We start from the raw sequence: 15492 nt of genomic DNA on the forward strand, positions 1-15492 counted from the left end.
GAAAATAGTTGTGCTGTTAAACTGGAGACAAACAGAATCCTTCACCCAGAGAAGAGGTGTTCGTCAGGGCTGCAGCTTCAGCCCGACTTTATTTAATGTGTATATAAATGAACTGGCTGCACAGTTGGATCAGTGGAACCTTTACATGGAGCGTTTACTTTAACAAGTTCAACTCTGTAATCTCAGATTTCAAAGAGCTGAATGAGCTCAACGTTAAAAACACTCTGAGGAGACGGAGGCAGGGCGGATCCTGCTGCCCAGTGTGTCTCAACATGCCACAACCTGAAGGGCAGCGAATGACCTACACACACACACACACACACACACACACACACACACACACACACACACACACACACACACACACACACTCATTAAAAAAAATGTTGCAGTTACTTAATACTTATTTGTATTTTTTAACCGCAAGTCTACATTTTATTATTATTATTATTTTTATTATTATTATTGTCTTATTTATCTGCATATATTTGAATAGCCCATTTCTTCTGTTTCTGTTTTTATTTCACACATGATTTGATGTTAACATCTGTTTCCCATGCCAACAAAGCCCCACTGAATTGAATTGAATTGAATTGAGGCTCTTGCATATCAGACAATTTTGGAAGTTTTTTGCGACTCCATTGTCCTTCTAATGTCCCATTCCCAGTGTACAAGCTAACATCTGTTTGTGTATATATATTATTATGTGTATGAGAATGTGTCAGTGCTGTGGAATTATATTATTCTGATGTGTTTGTAATGACTTGACCTGCTGGCATTTGGCTTCATGTGTGTTTAATCGAGCCCTAGATCACTGAGTGGGTCACACTCTGCAGGTGACTGTATATAGGGCGACTCAGCATGCAGGAAAGTCCAACATGGACGGAAACGTTTGCACATCGTTTCGCTGTCTGTTCAGCCCTGTAATGTACTGGATAGAAACACTTAAAATCAAGACTGCAGTCTGAATCTCGTTTTGTTCTCTGTGTGCGAGTCCTCCCTTGCTGCACTGTTACTTTTCCCCTGACTACCGCACCAGAGAAGAAGACAAAGGACGGCTTATTAAGGTGCAGCTCAACCCTTGTGAACCACTGAATTATATACAAAAGAATGTTACTCAGTCCTTCGGCTATTCCCCACAGACATAAAAGGCGTATCGCAGAAAAAATGGACAATCCATGACAACAGAGAAAATTATTGCAGATGCAGTTTATTTAATTTATGAAAACTAAACTCTCAGTCAAAAGGGTGAGGCAGCCCTGGCTGACTCGCCAGGTTCAAACATGTTCTTTTCCTCAGGACACCACCACTGATAGGAAAAACGCCAACAGAGCAGTGCAGTGATAGCGCTCAATAAATGCCATGTGTGGACACTCTTTCCTTATCAGTTACCCTGTCACACACTGTTTGCCTTAGTGTCTTTTAAGTGGCAGATTTACTACTTAAAATAAAAAAAAAATAATGAAAAAACTGCCTGATTTCAGACAGAAGTAGATGAAAACAGGTTTTTCATTTTTAGATTGTCACCATCGATTTTATCGGCTGAATAGACACGTGACTTTCAGTGATTTTTAGCTGTAGCTAGCTACAAGTCACATGCTCACAGAGTTAACTACCATTAACTGTTTAGACTGAAGGCAGTCCAATGGGATGATCATGTTGCTCTGTGTCTGCTGGATGTGTAAATAGGCAAGGTAAAAACGTCAGAAATTTGTGTTTGTTCACTTGGAGTTCTTAAACGTCGGCAAATAAATATGTCATGCAAGACAAAAGTAATATTTCCACTTTCTGGCCTCAAGTGTCTTAAACTTTGTTTTGAAGGCTCTGCTGAATCAGAACAGCTGGCAGATAAGTGTGGAGTCAGTACGAACTGACTACCCACTCGGCTCATTCAAGACGTAGAGAAGAGGTATGGAGTGCAGTTGAGAAGTAAACATTATGCACCTGGAAACACTTAATCCCGCTCTTTGCACCTTGTCTGTAATCAGTCCAAAGTCGTCTTCTCCTTTACACAGAGCATCACTCCAAACACAAATCAAAACGGTTTATAAAAACTGAAATTCTGTCCCACTTGCTGATGACATTACAAATAAATCGCCTGAGCTAATCTCTCTTCTTTCTCTCATTCCTGCTTCTCCTGATATTTCTACTTTGTACAAATTAACCTTATTCCCTCCCTTAAAAGAACCCTTTGCTTTAAAAGTGTGCGCAGATAATCAGTTTAACCAATGAGCCAGGTGGATTTTATAATAACAAGCTTTAACTAAAGCCCCTTTCTTAATGTATTTGTGTCTAGAAGCCCTGTACTAATGCCTGCTTTGCATCTGCCTCTTCATACTAACTGAGAGCTCTCCTGCTCTGATAGCCTGCAGGAGGAGAGGTGAAGCTCTCCGTCAGCTCTTTAGCTTCTGCTGAGGACTGCTGAGATGTGCTGGAGATGGAAGAGACGGTGCCGTCTTTCAGGATGTGTTCTAGTGGAAGAAGAAGAGCTGTGTTTACAGAAGGTTTTAAGTGGAATTAATGCTGTTTGTTTAAAAAGTGCAGATTCTGATCCACAGTACAAACATGTGCTAAACTTCCTGGGGTAGACACGTAGCGAGACTGTTATTTTACCACTTTTTAACTGCAAATTAATCAGGGGCCATAGACATAGATGACTCCCATCTATTGTATTCAACACTCAAAAGAAATGCAGCCTGCCTCCTCGTCCAGACAGAGCCAAAGACTGTAAATAAAAAGAAATAAACAGCAGAGACTTTAAATGTCAGCGGAGGAGATTCAAAGAAATTCTGAATCACCACTTCATATTTTATCAGCTTGATAAAATAAAAAAAACAAAACAGACCAACATCAGACCAAGAGGAGTCATGCCAGACCCGCACTGACAAAGCTAATGTTAACCCTTCAACTCCAGGTCTAATGAGGCAGAGATCCAACATCTGCACTGACTACAGCTTCATCAGACCAGAATACAATGCAGCCACAAGACAGACTGCTTTTACGACAGAATAAGATTAGACTCGTTAACAGTGAGGTGTTTTTTTTACATCAGAAAACTGGGTCGCCAATACCTTTTTATATTTTTATTGTATTTCTTTTTTTTGCCTCAGTTTGGACCAATACTAGCTGGTTTTACCACTCTGGTTCTGTCTAATGTTCACTGGTATTTTAGTTCTGGTTTGATCCAATAACCACAAATGTTGTAGCCTGGTATTTACAGATATTTTAGCCCTGGTTTTGTCCCAATATTTAGCCCTGGTTTGGACCTTTTAGAAAGATTGCTTTTGGCAACCTTTTTTTTTTATAGCTCAGTGGTTGCATGCACATGCTGTGGTCCAACGGTGTCCTGAAACACACAATGTAGTGCAGACATTTATCAGTCTTCTTTACTGATCCAGGCCAAGCATTACACCGCTACATGTCACTTCACTTGTTTTTACACTTGCATGCCAACACACACACACACACACACAAGCACACCCTCTCACTCACACAAACATTGCACACTGCATTACATGCACATATTTCAAATATATATGCACTTACACAGAGAGAGTTCCGGTTCATGGGGACGCGTCCCAGAAAGTGGTCTTTTAATTGCTCGTGCAGGGACAATTCGATGGTAATGTGCACAAGCTTCACTGGATGCTGTCACGAACCTTCCCTGTGCATGCTGACTTTATGATCCTGAGCTCTTTCTGCCACTGATAATGACAGGAAGAGGCTATATATCTTCTGCCAAAGTGGTACAAGTATGCTTTATAGATTCAACAGGCTGGGGATTTGAAAAAGCATATGTGAGAGCGCATCTGCAAGTTAGACTTTCCGCCCGGTATTTACAGCATTGACCATCCAAGCATCCATTATCTGTACCCAGCTGTTTACTCTGCATTAGAAACACACACATACACACACCAATTATTAACTATAATAATAAACTATTATCACTAACCTCGTTAACTTTTTAAGTTTTTGATGAATCATAAGTGTAGTAAAATATAAAATGCGATGACTGCAATGGCTACGTATGTATTTTAATTACTATGACGTCTAACCTGTTGCATAAGATACATGTTGTAAACTGTAAATGAGAATATTGGGAATCCTCAAGGACTGCACGATGCACTTTATGAAAGCGTAAATGTACTGTAATGTGAATATATAGAAAGCATTACAAGTGAAAGTCCTGCATTCAAAATCTTAAGTAAAAAAAGTATACTTAAACTATCAAAAGTCGTTCCTCAGTAAAATATCTGACTTTATTAGATACTTGACAGTTAGCTAGTTTTGACTACTTTAGATACAGTAAGCTGGTTTAGTCCGGTGGTTCCCAACCAGATAAGACTGACTGACAGTACTTTCCAGCAAGTAGTCAAACAGCTCCATGTCAAATGAAAAAGAAAAACATCCACTGACTCATTCCAAAATATGAAGCTCAGAAACAGGTTTGTTTTTCCTTTTACTCTGGAAAAGGAAATACATTTACCTGCACGCAGCTGAAGTTAATTATAGTCTGCTTTGTTCTGCACAGTGTGAAAGCTGTTCGGAGGTCCCGATGAAAGTAAAGTGTATCAATATTATAACAGCTTAATGTGGATGTTATTAGGTGTGAAATCAAAACAAAAAGCAGAAGTGTCTGCAGCATGTAGACAACTCATCCACACACTCTCTGTCTGTCAGGCGGGACAGACTTTAATCCATCATCATCCCCATGAGAGACCTCGGACAAAAACACTCTGGATGCAAACCAAACTTTCTGCTGAACAAATAAAGATACTAGAAAGTCCATTCGAAGTATGTGCTCATTGAACTGCACTTATTTTATTTTTTTTCACGACTACATTGCACTTCGCTTTACTAGTCTGAAGAAAGAATCGACATACAACTGAGACACTTGAAAATGTCATGGTTTGAGGGTTTATGTATGTATGTTTATGTATTTCCTGTTTTATTCTGAAAGACTCTCATTCCCTCATGTGTCTGGTAGTTTTGCTTCCTGTCTTAGTTTGCTTTTCCCGCCAGTTTTGATTGTTTGCTCCGCCCTGATTAGTCTCACCTGGGTCTCGTTGTCTCCCCTCACCTGAGTGTGTTTAGTCTGTGTTCTTCGCTTGGCTCTTTGTCAGATTGTCTTTGTCCCCATATGTCAAGCGTTCCAGCCAGTTTCCTAGTGTTTTCTCTGTGTTGTGTGGGCTTTTCTCTGGATTTTTCCTGCTCCCTGTAGGACTTACTTGCCTCGTTTGGACTGCTTCTCTTCTGACCAGGGCCTGCCTGGTAACCCGTGTAGGCCTTGTTATTTTTTTTTCATTATATCTTTGAACTGCACCTGCCCTGCCTTTGTGTCTGCATTTAGGTCCAATCCCTCGTTACCTGCTTGACAAAAACACAACAAAAAAAAACTATATTTCTGTCCACATTGTGTTAATTCTGACAGAACTCCAAACTAAAATCCTGTCATCTTCTAATTGAATTTGCACTGTGTGACCTCACGTTGCCTGTGTTAAGGGTTTTACACAACCAGCCAACTAAAATGACCTCAAAGTTATTAAAAAGGGGAAAAATAAAGCTTTTGTTTGGAGTCTAACCTCTCTTGATTGGTAATTCAGGGAGGTTAGAGGGTGACATGAGAGGACGAAGCAGAGGAACAGAGATGGACTAAGCGATCAATAAAACAGAGGGGAAAAGCTTTTACAGACCCAGAGCCAATTTATGATAAGACATATTTCTATCTGACTTCTAAACTCCCCAGAAACATAGGTGTACGTTGCTGTAGATGATATGTTATTGAAATGGGAGTTTTGTTTTTCTGCATCTTTTAGATGTTAACATGATCGTGACTATTGATGACTGAAGAGAAGGGCTGTTTTGATGAATTGTATCAGTCTGCTTATCTATTTAAAGCTACAATATAACTGCTGTTTTATTGGGTCAGTCAGCAGCCAACATGTCAGTCGTGAGCATTCGATGCTGTTTTTATATCATTGTAAACTGAACATATCTGGTTTTGGACTGTTAATCAGATCAAACAATTTTGAAGACATCACCCTTTACATCTGACATTTTACAGACTAAACCATACTGGGTTAGTAGGAAAAAATAATTGCTTGATAATAAAAATAATCGGTAGTTAACACCCTACCAGTGCTGGGTGTATAAATAAGATGATAAATATTGTGATGTATAAATACGATTTCAAAAAGCCCTAAATTTATGATTACGATCTTTTTGACATGTCATAGTTTCAGTTTCTGAAGTCAACAGTCAGCTCAGGGCTCAACCAGCCTCATTATGCATCTAACAGTGACTCATTTATTGCTGAAAACTGGTGTTGGATTTGCCACAAAGAATCCAATCCACCCTGAGATCTCATGAGTCAGCCACTGTCACCACTCACAACCTGTTATACTGACATGTAATTATAACGTTGGTTTGGTATGGTTCAACAAGACTAGGCTAGCGGCTCCCTGGCTGTTCAAGCTAAATGCTAACGTCAACATGCTAACATGTTTACGATGATTTTGTTAACATGGTGATGTTAGGTGCAGGTATAATGTTGACCATGTTTGGTGTGTTAGCATGCTAACATTTTCTAATTAGCACTAAACACAATGTCATTACTTTTGCAGGTATTTGGTCATAAATCAAATTGGGCCAATTAAAATGAACCTGATGACTCTAGATGAAGAGTCAGAGGATCACAGACGTTATTACAGTTTAGAAATGATGGGAATGTCTGAAAGAATTTTCATGGCAATAAATCCAATTGTTGTTAATGTTTATTCACTGAACCAAAAAGGTCAACCTCATGGTGGTGCTAGATCACCAAGTCAGAGGATTCATCTCCTGGGCACCCTGAGTGTCTGCGCAGGATTTCACGACACTCCATACAACAGTAGTTGAGATTTCAGTCTGGACCAAAGTGGTGAACTTGCATCTTTTCCTTGAATCTCTGCATTTTAGTCAGTACCGCTGAGGACGGGAGGCGAGAAGCAAGAAAACGCTGCGAGTAAAGAGGAAGTGCGGAAACATGTCTTTAGAGAAACGAGATGTCCTTTCCTCTCAGGCGTCATCTGAAGCAACATCAGTTTCCGATGACAGCGGCACAGCTGGATCAGCTGTCAGTTCGCTTCAGCAGTTCTGTAGCATGTGGATGGAATTAAGGGACTGAATGTACACACCAACACACTTCAACATTTATTTTCCTCCTCCTTGAATCTTTCAGCACCTTTTGGGTTTACTGTGTTGCCTTTCAAGCAACCACAAGCATACAGCAGACACTTCATTTCAAATGGACACTGTGTCAGACAGGTGCAGCAGTTACACCGAGCAGCTCCCAGGTGTGAGTCTGGTCAGGCATACAAATATTAACTGCAACAGAGGAGAGTCATTAGTTCAGTCAAGCCATTTAACCATAAATGGAATTCGTGGTTTGAATTCTAATTAAAAACTGGTTGTGTCGACATATCCTCTTCAGTGGATGCGTGACTTAGGAATACGCATGACTGTAACAGTTTTTTATTTTTTTTTCTCACCATCATGCCCCGGGGAGCCGGCCCTGCGCAGAGACTTTTTGCATGTACCAGCTCTCCTGTCTCCAGCCAGCAGCAACGACCTTACAAGATGTCAGAGTCGATTCATATTAATGCTCGAGCTGCTCCCGTTAATCCCACTGACGGCAGCAAACACACAGAGCGTCTGTGTTTCCAGTGAGCGTAGTTTGTCCTCCCGCCCCTTGTTACTCGCTGAGGTTGAAACTAAGTCAATCCACCTGTTTTCTGACTTTTCTTAAAGCACATACACAAACACTCTTACTGATTTAACTTCATCCCTGGGGCTGTTTGTACTATCTTCCTTCTTACATAATGGCACAAAGTAGAATCTGCACACTGTTCTCTGCTCCCACAATGATTTGAATGTGTGTGTTAAAATAAGACAGGGCAGCTTCAGTCCCTCAGAACTGCAGACCGTCAGCCTGCTTTTAACCTGACGGTATGATCGCTGCCTGTCATCACACGTGATTGGTCGCATGCACATACAGATCACCGCGGCGTTCAGTCAGTGCGTGGAGTGCACGTGGCCGAACAGGAGAGAAAAGGTGGCGGTGACGGGGAGGACGTTAAAAGGAGGAAAGTGCAGCAAAATTACAGCTATGTCCACCAGCAAGGGACGTGTTTAGTGTTTATTTTAAACTTGCTAGCAGGGCCGGGCACAGCCTTTCAAAGCTGAGGGCACGGCCACCAATACAATGAAATTCAGTCTCCTCTACTTTTAATAATAATAATAATAATACACACCAAAAATCTGACGTTAATATAAAACTTACCAAATAAATTAAGCACATTTTTTTTCAGAATCATTAAGATCATTAAAATGATCAACATATGAAAGTCATTCTCGACACTGGACATAAGTTTCTGATTATAAAAGTAATATGCACAAAAAAGGTGAAGGAAAATAAATCTTGGTGCAGCTGGACATCTCTGGGTTTTCTGCCTAAGCACCACAGACTTAAAATTCTTCAGCCTGAGTGTTGGACAGTTTGTTTTGACCCCACTTGTTGAAAGGTTTTGTTGTAGTTTTGGTATTGTCACTTCCTGGTTTATTTTGTAGTATTCTCTTTCCCGTGTGTCTTGTGTTTTTACTTCCTGTCTGTGTTTTCCCTCCAGTTTTGATTGTTGGCCCGTCCTTGATTGTTTGCACCTGTGTCTCGTTGTCTCACCTCCCCGAGGGTATTTAGTCTGGGTCTTTTCTTTGTTCAGTGTTGGATTATCGTTGTACACATGGTGTTGTTCCTGCCGAGCCTTGTCTTGTCTGGTCTGTTGTGTTGGATTCTTTGTTCTCCCGTGGACCTTGTTTGGATTCTTGGATTTTGGATTTTGTCTGCTCACCTCTGCCTGTACATGCCTGCATTCCACCCCACAATAAACACGGTAGTCATCCGGCTACTTCACCCTGAGACCGCTTCCTCGTCATCTGCTTTTGGGTCCACATACCTCTACATAGCACCCCGCTACGACAGGTTTGGCCTTTTCTTTTCTCTTCTCGGTGTTGTGTCACTTTGTTGTGTTTGTGGTAATCAGTTTGTGCCTCTGTTTTACCTCGGAGGAAATCCATTCGTTTGCTTCTCACTTCATGTCTTTATACCGCTCACGCGGCGGTGCTGGACCACCTGAGCGTTTATGACCAAACATGTCTTTTATTTGACTTCACTGCCTCTGATGATGATAGTTTATGACCGTTACAGAGACGTGGTCGAGCGATGACTACCCATTTGATTAACTGATCCACCCAACCTCAGCAGAGCCAAAGTTGTCCTTAAAAACTAATTCAGTGCTCCACCGTTTCTGCTGGCAGCCTCTCATCATTTGCCCTTGGTTAGGGTCAAACAGTAAGTGTATGTGCTGTAATGTGCTGTTTCCATCCTCAAGAGACCCTCAGTTGGAAAGGAGAGCAACACAATCAGGTTCTGGCTCTTCGAAATGGTCAAGGGAACAGGTTAACACATCTGAGTTCTGGTTTAAAAAATATCCCTCATCCTCAAATTCACTGTTCATTCTGGTTTTTCTGGGAGTTTGTTGGTCAATAAAGTAAACCTTTAATTGTCTGTCCTTTGTACGCTTTCAACAGTTTCATTTTCTATTAAATTGAGATAGTGACTCATTGAAGTCCCTGACTGCAGTGGTGCTCCTGAATGGATTCCCATTAACAAACGCGATGACTCATTAGTGTTTCACTGAGTAGGTGAATATTAATGTGGACTGATCCCCCAGCCCTCTATAAGACAATGTGAATGATCTTTTCAACCAGACACCTGATGCTCAGGTTAGTTTTCTGCCCTCACAAGATGTGATGAAACTGATTAAAGACTTAAAAAAATGTTTTTCTCTTTGTAACGTATTTTTCTCAATTCTTCCATCTTTAACAACTTTTACTACATATCCAGATGAGCTTCATTCAAGGCTGTTCTCGACCTTTTTTTGTTTCTAATCTTGCTCTCTAAGGCCTCTGTACTGGCAGAAAAAAGGTTTGTGACAAATGACAACAAAAGCTGTTTTTGCAATGATCAATAAAAACTGGTAGTTTTGTTGTGGAGATGCAAATAGCTACTTCTACTGTGATGAAATAAATGCTGGATGAAGATCAAACTCTGTTAAATACATTTTAACTTATAAAACATTTCCAGTCCTTACAAATAACATTTGGAGCAGGGGTCAATGTGCACTTTTTTAAATTGAAATCTGTGAGCCATCAGCTAACCTTTCCTCCAAAACGGACTCTTCTAACTAAATCTGTCCGGTAAAATGCATCGAGTCCTTTTCGTGGTTAACTGATTTTGATCGGTTACTTGGTTTTGATACAGAGGATGGACATAAATACAAGAACACCTTACTGTACAACAGTTGGTGGACTTTATCCAACACCTCGCTGACAGTTTGAAGGAAAACTGTTATAAGCTTCCCAAAGGTCACACTTAGTCATCATTTTGGATTACACTACTTTGCGTGTACACTATTTTCTGACGTACTTATTATTTTTCTTTGTTTTTGTATTTACAGTTTCCTCTCGATTGTATTTTTTGCATCTAATGTTGATCATCCAAAAACTAGAACGCAGAATTAAAAGAGGGACGCAGAAGACGAAGATTTCGAGAATAAAGGATGCAATATTTTGAGGAAAAAGTCAAGATCGCTAGAAATAAGATGTAATATGACTTTACACTCGAGATATTACAAGTCATGATTTTGAGAGAAATAAATGGCTTTTGTGCATGTTTTAGCTTTTCCTGAATACGCCTCAAAGATGGGAACTTTAGGCAAATGTACACAACTTTATTTTTTTAATATTTCAATTTTATTCTTCCAAATCTTTTTCCCCCTGCCAGTGTCCCTAACACTCCGTTGTAAAAAACTGAAAAAATTAGTCAAAAATGTATATATTTCTTTTAATATTAGGAGACATATCAAAGCATGGTTATAATTGATGCAGGATTATTTTTTGGTCAGGCTCTTGGTGTGTCTATACTTTTGGTCACGTGTGCTGTAATGAGCAGCTTCTCCTCTAGGAGTCAGTAACAGGGCTCTCAGTCTCAGTGTTTTCCTGTTTACAGCTGAACTTTGCAGAGATAAAGACGGAGAGATGAGTCATGCTGGTGTTTTGGCTCCAGACGGCCTCTCATCCACTTCCAAACACATCCATCTCGTCTAATGACTTTACCCACTGTGACTTGTTTTCAACAGGCGAGCTGCTCGGAGCACGAAGAAGAAAGTCAGGACTTTCAGCAGCAGCTGACAGGGATGAGGGATGAAGTGTGTGTGTGTGTGAAGGATAAAAAGATGGAAATATGAAGTAAGAAGAAGCAAGGGAAAACGAGAGGAGGGAGGAGGTGGTGAGGAAGAGTGTTATCCAAAGGACAGAAAGAGGAAGTGGTGTAAAAGAAGAAAAACAGAGCGCGCAGATGAAGAAAAGGGGATGAGGAGGAGAGGAATGGGAAGAGAAGAAGCAGGACAATGAAGAGGATGATGATGAGATGATGGTGTAGGAAAAGTTAGAAGTAAAGAGTTGGATCAGAAGATAAAGATGGTGATAAAAAGAAGAGGCAGAACCGGAAGAACAAACAGGTGGTTAGGATCAAGAAAAATGGAGAGCAAAAAGGAGAGAACTTTGTAAGCAAATTTAAATAGCCTGTGTTAGAAATCAACTAAGATGTAACTACACAACCATAATAAAATGAATTAATAATTAATAGACCTGTTCATATCATCATCAATTTACAGAGAAATTCAACTATATTTTAGTTTCATTTTATAGGCCATGTGTTATGGCCACAGCTCAGTAGTTCGGAAAAGTCCCTGCTCCAGGAAGGCGCTGTCGCAGTGGAACATCTCTGGTTTTCATGGTTTAGTGCGACGTTTTACAGCATTTAACTTCTAACTTCCCTTCCCTCTTTATTACTGTCACAGTGCAGCTCTGCTCTGATGACTCGTCGTTGGCAGCCAAATTAATATTTTGAAAACTTGGATTATATGTTGGAAACAATTTAACTGAAACAAAGGAAATGATGAGAAATAAGAAGGGAAAGGGGATGAAAGAGGAATGAGAAGAGGACGAGGATGAACAAAAGGAAAGGGGCGGAACGAGAAGAGGTTGAAAAATCTAATAGTAAGGCATAAAAAGGAACTGAGGGGAGAAGGGAGGAGGAAAATTGGGATGAAGAAAAGGAGGTGAAGAATGAAGTTGAGGAAAAAGGGTGATGCAGTGAGAAGCAATGAGGAGAATGAGAATAGGGAGGTCAAAGTGAAGGAGGAAGGTCTTTAAAGGATGAGGGTGGAAGAGGAGTTACAATTACAAATGGACAAATAAAAAGAAGAACTTTTTTTTTTCCGTAATGAAAGAAGAAAAACAGCAATTGAAACGAGTTAACAAAAATCCAATAGAGAAGTTAAACGATTAAGCAAGACAGAATGGGAAGAAGAAATGGAGTACTGAAGGGTGGAGAGGCTGCAGAAGAAAAAGCAGCCTTGTTTTTCCCTTTCAGCTGATGTGACAGCTCATTTTGCCACCAAACTTGATCTGGTTTCCTTAAAGAAAACAACCACATACGAGGTCTATTTCCACTTTAATTAATTACCTTCTCTTGCTTCTACACAGCTTACGCTAGGGCTTCTGTCAGACTTCACCAGCTGCGATGATTACGTTCATTTCTTGCTCTCTATAACAGAACATTCACACTTTGTCGGTGGATGAAACCGGCCCTCACAGGTTTGACAGCCTTTTCAGCTTTCTGATTAATTGCACCTTGAAACAATGACAAAACCGTTCAGTTGTCCTTGGTTAACACCTTGAAAGTGCAGGAAGAAATGAATTAGTCAGCAGTGTTCGGTAGTAATATGTACTTAGAAAAGTATCACGGCGATACATCACAGTCCGCATCAAGGGTGGAAATTTCACTTTCGCTGCCACATTTACAGTTGAAAGGGAAACAACACTCTCAAATTCTGCTAGAATTCAAATTCTCCCTCACAGCATATTTAAAAAACATGCCAGATAAGAGTGGGGGGCAGCGACTGTAGGACGCACGGCCTCGTGGACACAGTGCGTCAGGCCGACCCACTCTCACAGCAGTTGGTGAAATAGTCATGAAATTGAATCTATAGATTCGTGAGGACACAAATTTTCCAACACTCAGCTTGACTTTCAAACTACTGAGGACAATCGTAGTACAAAGAGTGACAAAGTCCGTAGTTTTGGTGCGTAAACCGAACCAAACTGCGACCGTCACCTGAAATGTTTCTCAGCAAGCTTTATTTTAAAAGTCTCACCCGACGTTGCATATTTATTATTGCTAACTTGACTAAAAGTGAAAGCTAAAGTGTCACGAAAAACAATTGTGTCCATGTACACGAATCTGTAGATTAAATTTTGCGACTATTTCACAATCTGCCATGGTACTGTGTGGGTCAGGCCGGGGTCAGGGGTCAGGGGTCGCGGGGGAGACTGACTGACCACCGGACCACCTCAGTGTAGCAGCAACAGCCACATAAAGCTGGTAGTCAGAGCTGACAGCCACGAGAGGCTACTTTCAGACTCTCCATTTCTCCACTGGAAAGACAGCTTTGACAGGCACTAGTCGGAAACTAATATTTACTGTAACTTCTATGTGACATGAATGCGGCCTAATGGATACCTAATAGTATTTATTGTCTCTCGCTAGTCTCCCAACTTCATGAAAGTGCAATACTAAATTGCTACCCCTTTAAGAACGTTAGAGAAACCGGCAGCAGTTACATCAAATTTATATGTATGTACATCGAATTAACCACACGTTCTCCACATCTATCTGTATTTTCAAATTTTGAAAAAAGAAAACAAGCCATTTTTACGCAGCCTGATGGGAGGCTCTGCCATTGTGTTTCGTGATTATATTGCATGAGAAATGTACAGCTAACATAAAATGTCCTAAAATACAAAGGTCCCAAATTATTCAACCATTTCTAATTTTTGTGTATTGGCTTTAAAAGATGGAATAATAATTATCAAGCTCTGGACCAACTGTGTGATATAAAAACATGCTGAGTTTTGTTCTCGTTAGTTCTCGTTAAGGATTTTCTCTGAAGTCACAGAGGAGGTGAGGCGAGTTTTATTTCTGAACACACTCACCAACCCCAGTGCTTATGGGTCATTTCTGTCCCTGCTGTGACACAGCCAATGATTGTGCCAATAAAATGGGCTGCGGGACAAACATGTTCCCAAGGTAGAGGCATAATGGCAGAGGTGTGTGTGTGTGTGTGTGTGTGCGCCCATAGGTGTCTGTTTTATGAGTCTGTTTGTAGCATGTCTATTATATGTGCATGTGTGAATCTATTTGTGTGTGTGTGCGTTTATACGTTATCAAACAGCTCTTGACAGCCGAAGACAGATGGGTGAAATAATGGACGGAGACAGAAGAGAGCAGGATGGAAGGACGGTGTGAGGAAGAAGCCTGTCAACACTTTCAGCCAACACCTCATGACGATGTGCAGCTTCAGCTGGCAGTTGGATCATGTCCTCATACTGGATGTAGATATACGCAAAATATGTTTTCAGAAATACTCACATCAAATGGGTTTTTATTCTTCACATAAAACGATACTTTCAATTGAATTTTAGCCTAAAATGTTCATTTAGTCATGTCCAGTGTTGGGCAGTACTAGTTTTACTTCATTCCTCAGCCGCGTGGGGGTGGTGTAGCTGTTTTCTGAATCGAATAGCTTTTCAGGAGCTCTTTTATTGATCAGGTATTGTGGTAGCGTCCACACAAGCTAACGTTACATTTACCCAAGCATTTCGAGTAAACTTGAGCATTTCTGAAGCTAAAGCGCAGCGGAGGGTCTGAAATAAAACTGCTCACGATCAGTAAGTGACGCCACCGTCCACACGGACGTGTATGAGTAACCGACAGAAGCACTTCTGCAGGACGGCGACATCGCGTACCAATGTACGACGCCTCTGCTGCAGAAAACAGACACGCGAGCTTGAGTTTACACATTCAGGTGATTCCCGAATAAGCTAACGATCACAAGTCAGCGCAGTCTGCAGACACCAGCCAGCTGCCCGTCAACAGCTAACCACTAGCTACCGGCGATTTCTTCACTGTCTGTTGGCAGAAAATGAATACAGTTAAACGTGGTTGGTTTTGGAGCAGAGAGCACAGCTTATTGACAGTTTTATTGATCACTGAGAGAGCGTTGACTTGAAATGAAGTTGGTTCAGTGTAGTAAGCTACTTTTGCCATGTTGCTGTAGCTTAGCTTGCTACGTTTCTCTGTGGCGTAGCTTCAGTGTAGTGAAGCTTCATTTAATGTAGAGTAACTGGTAGCTTAGCTCGCTACACTTTCCAAGTAGCTAGCCCAACACTGGTCATGTCGCCTCACTTTTCTAAATCCGGTTATCTCCTCACTAAAATCCCTCTAAAGTGTCTCTGCAGCTTCCACAATCCAGATGAGAGGAGTTGATCAAA

At 40.8% G+C, this 15492-nt stretch overlaps 1 long non-coding RNA gene across 1 annotated transcript; it reads left to right on the top strand.

Annotated features, from left to right (window-relative positions):
* Window positions 1-8797: 8797 nt before the first annotated feature.
* Window positions 8798-14994, top strand: LOC122862620. The gene is made up of 3 exons (XR_006374818.1): window positions 8798-9016; window positions 11235-11660; window positions 14394-14994. It is a non-coding gene; the product is annotated as an uncharacterized LOC122862620 (long non-coding RNA).
* The last annotated feature ends 498 nt before the right edge of the window (window positions 14995-15492 follow it).

The sequence above is a fragment of the Siniperca chuatsi genome, linkage group LG16 (genome assembly GCF_020085105.1).
Source record: "Siniperca chuatsi isolate FFG_IHB_CAS linkage group LG16, ASM2008510v1, whole genome shotgun sequence".
NCBI classification, from domain to species: Eukaryota; Metazoa; Chordata; class Actinopteri; order Centrarchiformes; family Sinipercidae; genus Siniperca; species Siniperca chuatsi.